Here is a 9,730-nt window from a genome sequence, read left to right as displayed (position 1 = left end):
CGCTCGGAAAATCTACATACCGATGCGCTTTTTCGAATAATGAACTGTAACCGAGATGACAATTACAATGGCTAAACCACCCTTCTCTGAGCCACATAATTATAGCAGTGTGGGATCACGGTTCCCAGGGGATCTTGCATTTGGAAGGAACCTAAGATTGCAATTAGTCAAGCGTTTTGTCCTTATTGGTGGTGTTGTGTAGTCTTCAGCTTTTGCGGCATGGGGAGGAGATGGGGGAAAGAGTGCAATAAATTGATCAAGTTTCAACACCAGTCTCTTGCTTTATCCCTTTACCAAGTCTCGGTCATTTGTGAAAAAAAAAATCTGGACTTCATTTTACTTTTTTTTAAAAACAAAAAAGTAGACGTAATGACAGGGTGGATGAGAGACAGGTTGATTTCGTTGCAGGGTGGGTACAGTTGAGTTCTGGATTTGTCTCTGTGGTTGCATGGCATTCCCTTCTTGCTGTGATTGGTGTTTCTGCTGTTGGTTGCTCAGGTCTAGCGCCGGTCTCCCTTCCTCCCTCCCTCCCTCCCTATCTCTCTCCAAGGCGCTGCTGCTGCTAGTCAGTCTCAGTCAGAGTACGCGAGATAGAGACACACACACACACACACACGTACATACAGACAGAGCTATACGGGTAGAGGCAGCTTTCTCTGTTTCTGCAACAGCGCAGCAACATCACTGTCTTGCTTTACCCCTTTACCAAGGAATAAAAGCAGCGAACGGTGAGTTATTTCCCCATGGTGTTGTGTGTGCGTGCGCGTGTAGATGTATATCACAAAAATTTGTAAATCTTAAACTCCTTTGTCTTGTGGCTCGTGTGCTAGGAAGCTGTTTTTTTCATTCGCAGTCTTTAGGGTGGGAATTAAGGGCAGAGACGGTGTTCCCACTGTTTAGCAGATTTCCCTCCTGAACGTATTTGCAACAATCTTTGTCGTTTCTGTGTTTTTGCATTTTCTTTGAAAAGAATGATATCTCCTACATCATCTCACATTCAGTATCTAACACACGCAACATGTAAGCGAAAAAGACTGCAGTTGGGAACATGTTTCCTGCCCCATTAAAATGATTTGATTCGAGAGAGAGAGAAAAATAATCATTGATAACGAGTTGCAGCGTTAGGACAGCGTTTGGAACCTATTCAGAGATTATCAGCGATTGAGCGCGTTAATGTACAAGTCGGAACATCTCCATATAGTGTTCATGTGGGAGAATATGATTTTTTTTCTGGAAGCTTATGATGAGTAGTTTCCTGTGGGGCTGCCCTTAACAGGCCTCTGGGAGTCCAATGCCTTGTAGTTGAATGAGATTCCTTGTATAAAAAGATTTAGAACAGTACAGGTCCGTGGTTCCCTTCAAACAACAGAAAAGAGAAAGATCCACAGAACTCCAATTTAGGGGAGAAGGGAAACTGGCAAATATGCATATGAAAATTAATTAATTGTATTATTTCAATTTTTAGATTTCTGCGAGTTTATCTGCTTTGACGTACAAGAAGGTTTGTTCTCAAGCAAGTGTATTGGCTTGAGTGATGGGTTGTGGCAATTACAGCTGTACGTGGTGTGCACACATCTCTGTGTAGAACTGGAGAACTTAATTTATGTGGCAGTGGGGGTGAAGGTGAAGGAAGTGGAAATCAACTTAAGTTTAATGGCCAGGGTATGACTGATTTGCACAAATTTTGCTTACAGCAAGTTCCAGGGAAGCCATGACGTATTGCTATATGCCCATGTGTTGCGTGGGCAACTTCAGCCTTGCGTCAGATGTGTCTGCTGATTTATTCATCATAAAGCTTCAGTAGACTGCATGTTCCTACTGTAACTCGCCAAGTGTTTGGGCTCTGCATCCGTAATTGCTGTTTGTAGGTGTTCTGATCTGGAGAAATGAAGTTTTTGGAAAGCATACTATTGCCAAATCTGACCTTTTTAGTTATCTAATTATTGTTTGTCAAATTTCGCCTGAAAATGTGACCAGTATTAAATTTGTAGCAATTGAAGAAAAGTTTCTGCTTGGGAGCAATATTGACCCAAATTTGCTTTCTCTCCTTAATTGAAGAAGTATTCATCATGCATCTTATGTTTGCAGCTTAATTTATGAAGTGTTTTGTGGCCTTTGCCTGAATTATCCTATAGAATTGTTGATGACATTTCTGAAAGGACATTAGATTTGACTTGGTGACAAGGGGAGGGGGAAACTGCAAATCTTCTGAGATTGCACTGATCTCAACATCAGTCCTTTCTTCTGTGTAAGTTGGTGAGGTTGCCCTAAATTTCCTTTGTTACAGAGTTGACAGGAGAGGTGTTTGGCAAATCTCCCTTTGTTTACAAATTTATAATTCAGAATTTTGGATGGTATCATAACATCTTGGTGTATGACATCATGAGAAAGATGGGATTTGGCTCTTATCTCTACTTAGACAATGGTCTGGATTTTGCTGCAAAAATAGTGGAGAGTTAAATTGTGCTCACCGCTTGTCAGTGTTAATTTTCTGGTATATAACTAACACGTTCCCATCTCTGTCATTTCTCTTCATTATTTGTTAATTGCATTGGTAGAAGAGATGGGCTGCTGATCCTATCTTTCACCAAAGTCTTGGATCCTATTATCAATCCATACACGCATTGACAGGGTAAAGTGTATCAGCACTGAAAGGTAAAGAAAAACATCATAGAGCACCACAATGTGAGATGCCCCACTCCAGCAAGATACTGAGCTGCTAATTTCTTAAAGCATCTCCTTGAGTATCTCAGCAAAAAGACCTCAACCTGTTTGCCAGTTTTGTTGCCAAAATATCATTGTTGTCTGCCAGGGTCCTAACGTATACAACTAAAACCACAAGATATAGAAACAAAACAGGACCATTCAGCCCATCAAGCCTACTCTGCCATTGAATGAGGTCATGTCCCATCTAATAATTCTCAACACCACTAAAATTAATTTAATTTATGTTTTTGAACCCAGATGCTACATTTATACCATTTGAGTTGCTGAGATGACTAACTTTAACCTGTCTCTGTGAGCCTCTGGTGGTAAATAAGCATTGAATACTCTCTGTATGTAATTTGTTTTAATAAGAGGAATGGAATTAAAAGGTAGAATAGAAAGGAACTAATCCTTTTCTGGTTGTATTCAGGAATTCTGGGTTTGTGCCAATGTGATGACTGACATAGTGTTGCATTCTTCTTTTCATTGCATTTTGTCATCTTATTTCTTGTTCAATGATTCTTTTATTCAGCTGGAGAGTTGCCAACCCTCTTCAGCGTTGTCACTGTGCCTTCAAGGTTGAGTTTCCTCCCTGCTCATATTCTGCTTTTTCTCACTAAACTTTATGTGAGGTCTGTAGCTGAAATGTAATAACTTGTTGCTTTTGGAGCATTGCAGAACCAAAGACCTACTGCCCATAAAGAGGCCAATCAACCCGTCATGTCTGGGCTAGTCCTTTGCACATGTTGTCATGCTTGGATTTCGACCTCAACTTTATTGTTCATAACTCTGTAAATTCCTCAAGCTTGAGTACCTCTTCAGTTCTCTCTTAAAACTATTTATGGATTTGGCTTCCATGCCCTTTTCTGTAAAGAATTCCTGCTCCACAACATAGTCCAGCAAAACCATGGAAATGGGTGAGCTAGGTAACCTGGTAGAGAGCAGCTTGTGTGATTGGATTGCCTTGCATTCTTTCTCCTTCACATATACCAGAGTCTTTTAATGTTGCTTTCAGAGGTGGAAAGGAATCCCATCAGTTTGTCGCGCTTTTATTTTGCTCTGCTGTAGTTTTCTTCTCCCACTTCCTTTGTGTGGCTGTTGTCAGAGAAGTTAGATAGATGACTTGTTTTCATGGAGCCCTATAGCTAGCTGTTGGGAGCTGTCAGACAGTGACATGGGTCATTTTGGTCATTGACGATTTAAAATTCTCAGACCGAAAGCGCTGGCTTTCACTCAGCATGTCCCATAATCTTGGCATTGAAAGGCAGAAATAGAAGAGCAACACCAAAGTGTTGCACTGTCGAGTTCCTGAGATCTTTTGTTCCAGGGCTTACCCTGCAGTGATGCTGAATTTGTAGTGGCTGAGGAGTGGAGAAGGTGTGGTAAACTTTGGGGAAGAGAACGTGTGACTACACAAATATACTAACCACGGTGCAATTAGCCTTATCCCAGTCAAATCTGTTGTTACCTCACCAGAATACAAGAGTGAGATTAAGAACATAGTTGAATAATATAACTGCTGGTACTGTTTAAATGCTGTCATTGTATTTGCATTTAATTTTTGTTATCCCGTAGTGTTCAGGGGTGTGTGGGTTATAGGGGGATGGGTCTGGGTGGGATGCTCCAAGGGGCAGTGTGGACTTGTTGGGCCGAAGGGCCTGTTTCCACACTGTAGGGAATCGAATGTAATCTTTTTATTCATATTTTCATGCTCCATATTCTCTGCCTTACTCTATGCTGGTTTACTCGAGTCTCTTGCCATCTTCTAATCTAGTGGCTGCTTCTGTCACCTGTCTATGATATGTTGCGAAATATTTTGCCTGTTGTCAGTTGAGGAATTGTTAATTTTTATAAGAGTAACTTAGAGTTGGTATAGATTTCAGAAAGTCACTTTAAATATGCACCTCATGACCACAGGCTGCCATGAGGAACACTAGAGCAGAAGTTGCCCATTCAGCCATTAATTAGAATACCTGTATCTCTTATTTTCCAATCACTCTGTTCAGAGATATTATTACACATTTTTAGAATAGGTGGGACCTGAACCCAAGCATGCTACCCAAGCGACAGGGACACTACCACTGCACCACAAGAGCTTCTGTACATTCCTGCTTTTGTCTATCAAAAGAAAAAGTAACTTTTGACAGACTGGTGCTCTAGTGGTCATGGCATTATACTAGAATTCCCAAATCTCCAAGCTAATGCTTTAGAGACACTGATTCAGACCCCACCTTGAATCCAGGGATTTGCAGGTTAGATGGATCGGCCTTGCGATATGCAGAGTTACAGGGATAGGATAGAAGGATAGGTCTGGATGGGAGGACAATATAGACTTAATGGACTGAATGGCTTGCGTCCACATCATAGAGATTCTATGACAGTCACAGAAATTTGAATTCAGTAAAAATCTGGAATGAAAAAGAACCAGTGTAATAGCAGCAATCACAGTAGATTAATGTAAAAATCTGTCTGGTTCAATGTGTTCTTACTTGGTCTGGCCGACGTGTGACTTCACACTCTTAGAAATCTGGTTGATTCTTAATCAGTTAGAGATGGGCAATAAATGCTCACTTAGCATTTATTCCTATGAATGAATGAATAATAATTTTAAAAAAAATTAAAGTGAATTGTTGACTCAATAGTCATTTTGGCTGGAAGAGCTTCAGACTTCTACTATTCTTTAAGTGGAGAAATGTTGTCTGATACAGCTTAGACCTGTTTTTAAATTTACCTCCTTGTTCAGGATTCTTCCACCCAAAGGGAAGGAATTCTGTACCCCATCTACTGAACCAAATCTTTTCATTAGTTCCATTCAAACATCACGTAATCTTTTATATTGAGGGGAAGACAAGCCTCATTTATGCAATATATTGTGAAAGCGGAAAACTTTTAGTCCCACCAACATTTTGCTGAATGTGTGTTGCACCTCCTCCAAGACAACACATTCTTTCTGAGATGCATTACCCAGGACTGCACATAATGCTCCAAATGCAGCCCAGCCAGAACCTTATTACAACTGTAGCATCACTTAGTACTCCAGCCCCCTTAAGACAAAGGCCCACCTTCAATTAGTTTTTTAAAATCCATTTTATGTCTGTTTGTTACTTTGTCCATGCGATTTTAGTACTTTGGCCTCTCTCTCTCCTTTGTTTCATGTTTTGTACCATTCAGAAAATGCTCTGATTTGTCTTTTTACAATTTCTCATGCTTTCCCATATTAAGTTTGGTTTGTCCACATGTTAAAAAGAACACAGGTTTGCTTTCTAGAACTCTTTTCATAATCTCTGCACTGTTTAAAATCTTTTGCAGCCAATCATACAGCTGTAGTTCACGGGAAGCAGTTCTTGCCCCTTTTAACTACTTGCTGTGCCTCCTAACCTAGTGTTGTTAGATTGTATCAGTGATAATGGGAACTGCAGATGCTGGAGAATCCAAGATAATAAAATGTGAGGCTGGATGAACACAGCAGGCCCAGCAGCATCTCAGGAGCACAACGTCAGCTTTTATGCTCCTGAGATGCTGCTGGGCCTGCTGTGTTCATCCAGCCTCACATTTCATTGTCGTTAAATTGTGCTTTTTTTAAACTGAAACTATTGATAATTATAATCAAAATCACAGGCGCCTGTACAGCTTTCCATTGTGTCCTACTGGAGACATTGCCAGCTGGAACAGATACTCCTATTCCTTCTGTCTCCTATTTCCTAATCAATTCTGTACTCGAGTCAGTAGGCTGCCTCTATTTCTATTTTTGTTTTTGTCAAGAGTCTTTTCTGCATAAACATACTGAATGACTTCTGGATGGTGGCATGAATAACATCCGTGGACAGTCCCTTATCTCCCTCATAAAAGAACTTCCAAAAGTTGGTTCAGTGCAATATCACTGAAACATCCAAGTTCAAGATAACAGTTAATGGTAGAGATACTGTTCTGTCCAGCTTAGAGCATGAGTTCCGAAGGTTCTGCTGCATCCCATAGTTGTGATCAATGATATCTCACCTCTCAGGGAGAGGAATTTGGATTGTGTGGGAAGGATCGAATTAGTGTGGCCCACAGAGGAATCAATGACATAGTTAAGGTGAAGGAAGTGGTGCAGTTGAGGGAGTATGGGCAGCTCAGTGATGAATTCAGATGCAGAACCACAAAATAAATAATCTCAGGGTTGCTGCCTGAACCACGAGCAATGTGACATAAAGAATGCAAGATTAGAGAGTTGAATGGGTGACTGAAAGAGAGGGAGCTGTTTAATAACCAAGGCTGTAGGTAGATCTTTAACTAGGGTGGGATAGGAATAGGAATCACATGAATGGAAATTTAGAAAGTTAAGCAGAAGGGACAAAGTGACAGTGCAGGGTAATAATATGGGTCATGATACTGCATGTGTTTGGCGGACACCAGAGTGTATAAATATTACAGTGCTCCAGTAAATAAGATTAGAATAGGGAAAAATGGTAAGACAACAAAATTAAAAGCTATGGATGCAAGCGTTTGAAACAGGATAGAAGAATTGTCGATGCACTTGGGAATACGTGGTTATGATGAGCGGTGATCAAGACTGGAGACTGAATGTCAGGGGCGCCTCTCACTTCAGAAGGATGGAAGGAAAGGAAAAAGAGATGCAGCAACCAGTAACAGATGAGAGCAGCAGAAAAGTAAGAAACTGTCTTGGTTTGGAAGCATAATATTTGGGATCGGTTTGTGTAGAGTTAAGAAATATCGAGGGAAAAGAACGAGAGGTGGGAGTGGTCTACAAACACCTCACTGTAGACGTGATGTAGGACAGAGAAAATGAAAGAAATTATGAGGATTTAGATGGAAGAGACAGCAATTATCTTGGGCAACTATAATATTCATACAGATTGCAATAGTAGCACTGAGAATGAGTGAATAGAATTAGCTTGGAACAGTTGGGACTCTTTTCCTAACAGAATTGTGTGTGTACCTGACACCAAATAAATTGCAGCAGTTCATGAAAACAGCTCACCGCCATCTTCTGCGGAACAATTAGGGATAGGCAATAAGAGCTTGCCCAGACACCAAAGACAATATGCCAAGAAGAAAATTTTTTAAAAATTCTTTTGTGGAACCAATGAGGGAACAGTCTATTTTAGACCTGGGTTATTTGTAATGAGACAAGATTAATTCATTCTCACCAGGACCAAGTTTCTGTAGGAAAGAGTAATCAGAAATGGAATTTCACATTCAGTTTGAATGATTTGGTCAAAAACTAATGTTTTAAACTTAAATGAACACAACTGTAAAGGTATTGGAACAAATTTCAGGAATCAGATTAAAAGGCAAAGGTAAGCAATGGAAGACATTTAAGGAAACATTTCAGAATTTTCAACAAAGGTATTTTCTATTCAGGAAGAAAGATCTAGAAGGAAGAGCCACCATTATGTCAAAAATTACAAGAATAGTATCAAAATTATAAAAATTAAGAATAGTATCAACTTGGAGATAAAATAAAAAGTATGCAGTGTTGTGAAGATCAGCGATAGGCTGGAAAGCATTTCAGAACCAGCAAAAGCAAACTTAAGGGACAAAAGGCGAACAAATCCCCTGAACTTGATGACATTCACTTCAGGTACTTAAAAGAAGTGGTAGAACAGATAGTGTTTGTGTTGGTTATAATTATCCAAAATTCCTTAGATTCTACAAGAGTACCTCAAATTGGAATACTGCAAGTCAAATGCCTGTGTTCAAAAAAGGAGGGAGACTGAAAACAGGAAGATATAAAACCGTTAACTTAAAATCTGTTAATTGGAAAATGCTAGAATCCATTATTAAAGAAATATTAGCTGAAGATTTTGAAGATCAGAATACAATTTAATTGTTGACAATTCTTCATGGAGGGGAAGTGCTTGATAAATTTATTAAAATTCCGTGAAGCAGTAATGGACAGCTGAAGAAGAGGAACCAGTCTCAGTAGTACTTTTGGTTTTCAAAAGACATTTGATAACATCCCGGAAAAGAGTTATTGAACTCGTGGTGAAGGGTAATATATTGAAACGAATAGAGGATTGACTGCCTGAGAGGAAACAGTCATGATATATATAAGCCAAAAGAACTGCGGATGCTGTAAATCAGGAACAAAAACAAAGTTGCTGGAAAAGCTCAGCAAGTCTGGCAGCATCTGTGGAGGAGAAAACAGAGTTAATGTTTTGGGTCCAGTGACCCTTCCCCAGAACAATAACTAATGAGGTGCCAGACGGATCCATGAAGAGGCCTCAATAATCTGTGTGAATGATTTTGAAGGAATCAAGGGTACTGTACCCAAGTTTACTGATGATATAAATATATGTGGGAAAGCATACTACGAGTGAGATAGTGTTTCAAACGGATATAGGTTAATTAAGTGAATGGGAAACTCTTGGCAGATAGTGTATAATTTGGGAAAAGTGAGGCCATTCACTTTCTTAAGAATAGAAAATCAAAACATTATTTGAATGGAGAAAAAGGCATATGATTCTGTAGACCTCAATCAGGTCTCTTCTCAATCCCCGTCTTTCTAATGTAAATAATCCTAAGCTACTCAACCTCTCTTCATAGCTAGCGCCCTCCATACCAGGCAACATCCTGGTGAAACTCCTCTGCACCCTCTCCAAAGCATCCATATCCTTTTGGTAATGTGGTGACCAGAACAGTACGCAGTATTCCAAATGTGGTCGAACCAAGTCCTGTACTACTGCAACATGACCTGCCAACTCTTGTACTCAACACCCCGTCCGATGAATGAAAGCCAAATGCTGAGGTACCTAGATGGCTTCATATAGCGATTACAACAGGTTAGAATGCAAGAGCAGAAAATAGTTAAGAACATTAAGGAAATAATTAGATTACCAGGGAAGCGGGAGAGGAAGTAGCTGGGGCCTTAACAGATATCTTTGCAGCATCCTTGAGCATGGGTGAGGTCCTGGAGGACTGGAGAATTGCGAATGTTGACTCCTTGTTTAAAAAGGGTAGCAAGGACAATCCAGGTAACTATAGACCGGTGAGCCTGACGTCAGTGGTCGGGAAGCTTTTG

At 40.1% G+C, this 9,730-nt stretch overlaps 1 protein-coding gene across 1 annotated transcript in view; it reads left to right on the top strand.

The window, feature by feature from the left end:
- The first annotated feature begins 558 nt into the window (after positions 1–558).
- Positions 559–9,730, top strand: part of LOC125456055 (uncharacterized protein C1orf21-like) — a 170,933-nt gene continuing 161,761 nt past the window's right edge. Inside the window, exon 1 of the mRNA XM_048538718.2 lies at positions 559–728. The gene's annotated coding sequence lies outside the window, so the exon portion shown is untranslated. The remainder of the gene's footprint in view (positions 729–9,730) is intronic.

The sequence above is a fragment of the Stegostoma tigrinum genome, chromosome 8 (genome assembly GCF_030684315.1).
Source record: "Stegostoma tigrinum isolate sSteTig4 chromosome 8, sSteTig4.hap1, whole genome shotgun sequence".
Classification (NCBI taxonomy): Eukaryota; Metazoa; Chordata; class Chondrichthyes; order Orectolobiformes; family Stegostomatidae; genus Stegostoma; species Stegostoma tigrinum.
The sequence above is the reverse complement of the archived record's forward strand: the minus strand, read 5'-3'. Positions and strand labels throughout refer to the sequence as shown.